Source organism: Pteropus alecto, unplaced genomic scaffold (assembly GCF_000325575.1).
Source record: "Pteropus alecto unplaced genomic scaffold, ASM32557v1 scaffold24, whole genome shotgun sequence".
In the NCBI taxonomy this organism is placed as follows: Eukaryota; Metazoa; Chordata; class Mammalia; order Chiroptera; family Pteropodidae; genus Pteropus; species Pteropus alecto.
Window position 1 is genome coordinate 18,926,618 of NW_006439192.1, and position 7,234 is coordinate 18,933,851.

Genomic DNA, 7,234 nt, shown 5'->3' on the forward strand with positions numbered 1-7,234 from the left:
GATGGAGGATTGGAGTTTACCTATAGCCTCATGGCTCCCAGGCAAAGTCGGAGCATTTGCAGATTCCCTGGGTTTCCTCTCAGAGCAGGGGCAACCTCTGTGGTGGATGATCCTTTACAGAGGAAGGCTGTGGAGTAGATAGGCACCTGGGGATCTGAGCCTCCCAAACAGTGAGTCTCCAGCCACAAAAGGGCAGATCTGAGCAACAGATGTTGCCTGCGGCGATGTTTTAATATTTAGAGTCTGACTCATCAAATCCAGGTGGTAATCACTAAGATCCTTGGGCCACCAAGCAAAGATTTATGAAAGAGCACTTAGCTCTTAATTAACGCATGATACAACAGAGAAGCATTTTCTCTTTCTGGGAACACAATGCTTGGACTGGTCTGACCATATTCAGAACCACAGCATTGCTTTTGTTTGTCTGCAATATCTTCCCCAACGTCACCATGTTGTAACAATATATAAATACTAGGCAATTATGTATAAATGTTGAATTATACTAAAATTTTGACCAAGTAAGTTTATTTTTCAGTTTATTTTTCTTTAATTTTACCCATGGAATTGATTAAGGTAGATTAAAGGGGTTAGTGATTTATAAAATGGACCACAGAGCTGTATGGTTGAGTTCCAGGAGTTAGGAGGATGGCAGTGCACCAACAGAGAAATCACATTTTCATAGAAAGCGTTCATCCCAGCTGTGGCTAGAGTAACTAACACTTGTCTGTGATCTTTATAGAAAAAGATAAATCAAAGCCTGGGTTAGGAGAGGAATCAAGACAGTGATTAGAGCATTCCGGAGGATGTGGAAGTAAATTAAGTGTTACATGTTTTCAGCTTGGAGTTTATACACTTAGTTGTGCCACGACTTCCAGAATCCCTGAGTAAAAACGATGGCCCCATCCCTTTGCAAAGAAAAGGCACAATGCGGCCACCATCAGCATGATTATAACTTTTCTAAACCCTGTACATTTCTCCCACTCTCTTCGTCAGGATCCTCAAGCCAGTCGCCCACCTCTCAGTGCTTGGTTCCTAATATGAACACAGCATTCTGTGTGTGGTCCCACGAGTGACAATGACAGACAGGCTGTCCCTAACACAAATGGAGACCCACACAGCACACACTTAGATATTCCAAGCTAGTAAACTATTAAAATATGTTCTAAGAACATAATTCGATTATTTTTATTTTGTTTTAACTTCATTTTTAATTGCATTATGAGATATAGTTTACATAGCATAATGTTCATCTTTTAAGTATACATATTCAAAGAATTTTAGTTTATTTACAGAGTTGTACGGTCATTGCCACAATCTAATTTTAAAACATTTTCATGACCTTAAAAAGAAACCTCTTGCTCAGGAGAAGTCAATTCCCCATTTCCACTCTAGCCCTAGGCAACCACTAATCTACTTTTTATCTCTATAAATTTGTCTTTTCTGGATATTTATATAAATAAAGATATACAATATGTGATACTTTGAGATCCTTTTATTCTTAAGCATATATCAGTACGTCATTCCTTTTTATCGCTAAATAGTATTCCATTGCATGGATATACAAGATTTTGTTTTCTATTCACCAGTTTATGGACACTTCGGTTGTTTCCACTTTTTTGGCTCTTTAGGTGAATAATGCTGCTATGACCATTGTGTACAAGTCTTTATGTGAACATATGTTTTATTTCATTTCTCTTGGGTAGATAGAAGTGAAATTGCTGGGTAAAATATAAGCCTGTGTTCCATTTTTTGAAAAACTGCTAAACTGTTTTCCAAAGTGGCTATACATTTGACATTCCCACCAGCACTATATGAGGGCTCCGATTTTTCTACACCCTCAACAACACTCGTTATTGTCTGCCTTTTTTTTTTTTTTTATCATACCCACCCTAGTAGATAAGAAATGGTATAAGGTGTAGTCTTAAACCCATGTATTAGGTTCTAAATTCAGAGATTTTACTTTCCATTTTAGAATTTCATTTGATTTTTTTAAAAAAATTCCATTTTCTGGTAGAATTCTCTGTTGTTTTGTTTTGCTCCATCTTTTCCTCTATTGAACATATTATAGTTATGTTAAAATTTTTGTCTGCTATGGGTCTGTTTCTGTGTGTGTGTGTGGGGGGGGAATGCGCGCGTGCACGTGTGTGTTTATCTCCTGTAAGGACTGAGTAGACTTGATATAGTCCTTTTCTTTGGCATGCCTTGTAATTTTTAACCGAATGCTGAGCATTGTATATAAAATCTTGTAGAGGATCTATATGATATTGTCTTTCTCCAGAGATGAGTTTCACCCTCTTCCTTGCTAAGCAGATAGAGAGGGAGAGGATCACTTTGGTTCGGTCCGAGACTGAGCAGATTTGAGTCTGGGTTGCAGCCTGGCATAACTCAATTTACCTTTGGTTCTTCCCTGATGTCCTTGAGGGCATTCAGCTGAGAACCTGATGTGTGTACTGGAGCTCCTCTCCCTGGCCAGTTATGAGCTCCAGTCTTTGTCTCATCATTACTATGAGGCTGCCCAAACTTTGTTCTGGGTTTCTGAGGGTGTTTACCCTCCCTTTCTTTGCAGCTGCCTTGAAAAGAAAACTGTCCTTGTGTGAGGGCTTTCAATTATGTCACTCTAGCTGCATAAAACTGCCCCAAAGTCTGCTGATTTCTCTGACAATCAGAAACAGCTCTCTACTTTGACAAGCCTGGATTTTTGGCTTCTTGTTCATACCCAGGACCTGGGTTAACCGATTTTTCTAGTGAAGTGGCTGCAGAAGGTCAAATCACTGCTTCATGGGGCTCCACTCTGAAATTTTATTACTCTTTTTCCTTGTTACTTCAGCAACTATGTGATGTCTTTAAGCAGACAATGTTTATATTTTACCTAGCTTTTCTAGTTGTTCCTGGCAGAATGCTTGGTCTGTGTAAGAGACTACATCCTACCTAGAAGCATAAGGCCAGTGCTAAAGCAGGTATTTTTTTATTTACATCTTTTTAAAGTGCTTATATTGAGAAAATTTTAGAATATCTAGTGTGCTCTATTGCTATAAATGGGAAGACTAAGTGTACTTTTTTATTGATGTGTTTTCTATTAAAACATATTGTCTTTACTATATGTATATGTTTAATCATGACATGAAATACTGTTTAGATATGGTGCTTAACTAATCACTTCTTCAAATTCTATTTATACTTTTTAAAATATTTAAGCAGGATAAACGAATTAAAAGCAGTGAGCTATAAAGATACCAAGATTTGCAATAACTGTTACAGACAGCAGAGAAGTCTTGTTGATGATGTGCCACTTAGTTTGCACTTCTAAATTACCAGGACAATCTCCACTGATAGAACAGAGGAAATGTGAACAAATCACAAATAAAACTATCTCAAATTTTCTTTAGAAAATAAAGGACATCTACATTGTTTCATCTAAAACAAACAGACCATATATTTAGAAGTTAATGACTTTATTTTGAATCATCAGAAGTAACCAACTACATATCACATTTTTCTAAACTCGTTGATTAGTCACATTTCTAAAGCAATTAAGTGTAAAACAGCATAAAAATTTAATTTCATTTATAGTTGAATGCCCAATGTAGATTTTGAAGTTCCACCTTTTAACAACTACAACATGAATTAGATCACTAAGTTTTCTTTTGTGAATGATTGTTTCTGCCATTTAAAATGTTTTGATATCTGCATGTTTCAGATAGCAGTTATCTGATTAACCAGAACATTTCCCTAAAACTCTATTTTTAGCTGGCCTTTCCTTTGCCTTTGGAGATCTGCCATCTGCAGTGATCTCAGGGGAGGGAGGGCCTATTTACTGGAGAATTTGTACTTCAAGCAAGATGGCAGGGTCCTGGCAGGTTATAATTTCCACTGTTGGGGATCTCAGACAGTCAGCATCTGCTTCCTTATTTTGGAGGAGACATATCCAAGGGTGGAACTTGGCAATTAGATTTAAAAAAAAAAAAACAAAAAACTACAGATAATAAACTGATTCCATTTCAGTGAGTAGGAGAAAATAGATATAAATTGTTTGTTTTATCATGTTGCTTTGTTATTAATAACAGCGATTGTTATTTCTCATGAAATAGCAACAAGGTGTTAAATATATTCATCTATATACTTATAAAATTAATGGCAGTATATGTTTTATAGCAGCAGTTCAACATCCCCCACCCCCACCCCCATAGCCATCATGAGGCAGGCTATTTAGATGAGGGACACCAACCTACAAATACTGGCCGGGTAGTTGTGATTCCATCCCTTTTCTTTTGTATATAAGAAAGACTAGTAGTATACAAAGGACCGAGAGTAAACTTATTGGAGGAATTTTAAATCTACGTAATTTAAAAATAAATAAAAGGAATCAATCCCAAATTGATACTCTGTGTTTTTGATATACTTCCTAGTGATAGATACTCACCAGTGGATCATGTCTCTTAGGTTAGAAAGTGCTGTATATAATACAACAACATCATGCAATAAGTAATTATCTTTCGATTGTTAGCTCAGTATTAACCACTGTATGAAATTTTATCCCATTCTCAATGTCACCCATATAAGGTACCGCTCCTTCCTTCTATCCCCCTCCCTCTTTTGTGCTCATGTGTAGTCTGCACATGCTTCTACCATTGCATGATTTCATTTTGGGGGTGATTATTTATCTCCTCCTACAAACTATAAGCTCCCTCAAAGTAAGAACTATGTCATATTTATTTCCCTGTGTCTGGTACTCAGCCTGCCACCTGGTATGCAATAGTTGTTTGATATATGATTGTTAATGAACAGGAGCAAGATTTAGTAACCTACAATCACTCAGAGTTAAAGCCTGAGGCATGCGTGCTAATGACATGGGCATCTAGTATTGTAAAACATTTAATAAAAGAAAGACAATAATTTGGTGGGGCTGATGAAATTCTTGTTCAAATAAAAATGAGTTTTAACATGAAATTTGGAGTGTATTGAGTTGAGTTTACAATAACAGGCAAGAAAAGAGTAAAATATTTTAATGAGGAAAAGTATTACTCTAGCCTGGTTTCTATTCTTAATTGCTTCCATGCACAGCTACAGGAATTGAACACAAACGAACGACTAACAGAAACATAAGACCATATACATGACTTTATCTTGAATCATAAAGAGTAACCAACTACATATATATGTATATATGCATATGTATATATATATATATATATTTTTTTTGCACACTGCTCTCAATTATGGTGGCAATATTCAGCTTTGTCCTAGAAAAGCTAATTCTTTGGGGAAAACTGAGTGAGAAATCAGAGTAGCATTTAAGGACACTTTGAGTCTTTGAGGAAGTGTTTTAGGCAGTCAAAGGTTTTTCCTGTAAGAAAGATCAATATAGATCTTGACTAAGGTGTCTTTCGTAGGCTGTCAGGAGAAGTGGAGTATGTAATGGACTTTTTCAGTCTTTTCAATATCAGATTAATTCTCAACCACGAGATAGAGCCAAGAGTCTCAAGTAAGTGATTCACACATGTGTGGCTGCAATAACAAGAGGGTCACTAACTCTTTGAAGAAGAGTGTAGGGGCCTTGCTGTGTAGTTGTTAAAAGCTCAGACTCTGAAACCAGACTACCTGGCTTGGTGACTTAACATTTGTGACCTTGAGCATGTTGCTTAACTTCTCTGTGAATCAGTTTCTCATCTTTAAAGTCAGGATAGAAATGGTATCTACTCCACAGGATTGTCGTATGGATTAAATGAATGAATATATATAAAGTGCTTGCACACTACGTGACACATAAGAAACACCATATAAATGTTAGCTATTTTTATTATTAATATGGCATAAGCAATAACAGACATATAATTCAGGGCATCAATAATCGATGTTATTCTTTCCAGCTAGTAGGTAAGCGTGTAGTCATAAGCGTCAAAAGAAATCACTAATACTGCATAACTGATGTGACACAATTAAGAGTGCGGGTGGATCACCCTTGAAAGAATCCTTTCTGAGGCTTTCAATTAGAACAAGTGGTAACCCCATAGAAGCTCTGTGGAAATTGTGGTCTCCTACTGCAGCGAGGTGTTATTGAGTGTTGTACAGATGTCACTATTTCTGACACATTAATCAATAGGTGCCTTGAATTATGGATTTATGAGTCTAAATCTACGTATAAGGTTTGTGTTATAAAAATAACAGCAGGACTTCCTTTTTTCTTTATAAAGTCGACTTTCCAGAGATGCCACAATCAGGGTGTCATTGAAATACTATATTTGCCTGGATTCTCATTCATTAGACTTGTATAAGAAGCATGCAAATATTGCAAGGGCAACAGTGGTCCAGTTATCTATTTCTTTGCAACCAATTATCTCAAAATTTGGTGATGAAAACTGGCTTCCACTTGACTATGCTCACAATTCTGTGGGCCAGGAATTTAGGCAGGGCAGAGTGGGGATGGCTCGCCTATGCTACGCAAAGTTGGGGTGACTTGAACACTCATAAATGTCTGGGGCGGCTTGACTGGGGATATCAGCCTGGGACCTCAGTTCTTCTATCCTAGATGTTTTCTGGGGCTTTACTTCTGTGCCTGAGCAAGGATGGCAAGAACAGCTGGGAGTTGGCCAGAATGGCTTGCTCTCTCTCTCTCTCCCTCTGTCTCTCTGTCTCTCTGTCTCTCTCCCCACATCCTCTCCATGTGGTTAGCTTGAACTTCCTCACAACATGATGATCTCAGGGTAGTTGGACTTGTTACATGGTGGCTGACTTCCAAGAGGCAGGAGGTAAAACTATGAGGCCAATAAGGTCTATGACTAGACCCACATGCTCTCCATGTGGTTAGCTTGAACTTCCTCACAATATGATGATCTCAGGGTAGTTGGACTTGTTACGTGGTGGCTGACTTCCAAGAGGCAGGAAGTAAAACTATGAGGCCAATAAGGTCTATGACTAGAACTGGCCCAGCATCACTTCAGCTCTATTCTATTGGTCAAAGCAATCCCAGGGCCTGACCAGAGTCAAGGAAGTGGAAAGAGAGACTCTGCCTCTTGAAGAAAGAGTGGCAAGGTCATATCATAGAAATGCATGCACGTGGGAAATATTGCAACAGCCGTCTTTAGAGAACACTATCTATTCAAACAGAAATTCTAAACTGAAGGCCCTTAGGCTGCAATGTACCTTCCTGAGCGATGATGGTCTGAGTTTCTGTTATATCTCAGAGGACAACCAGCAATTAATAAGCTTGGACCAAAGTAAGTTTAGCAAAGCCCTC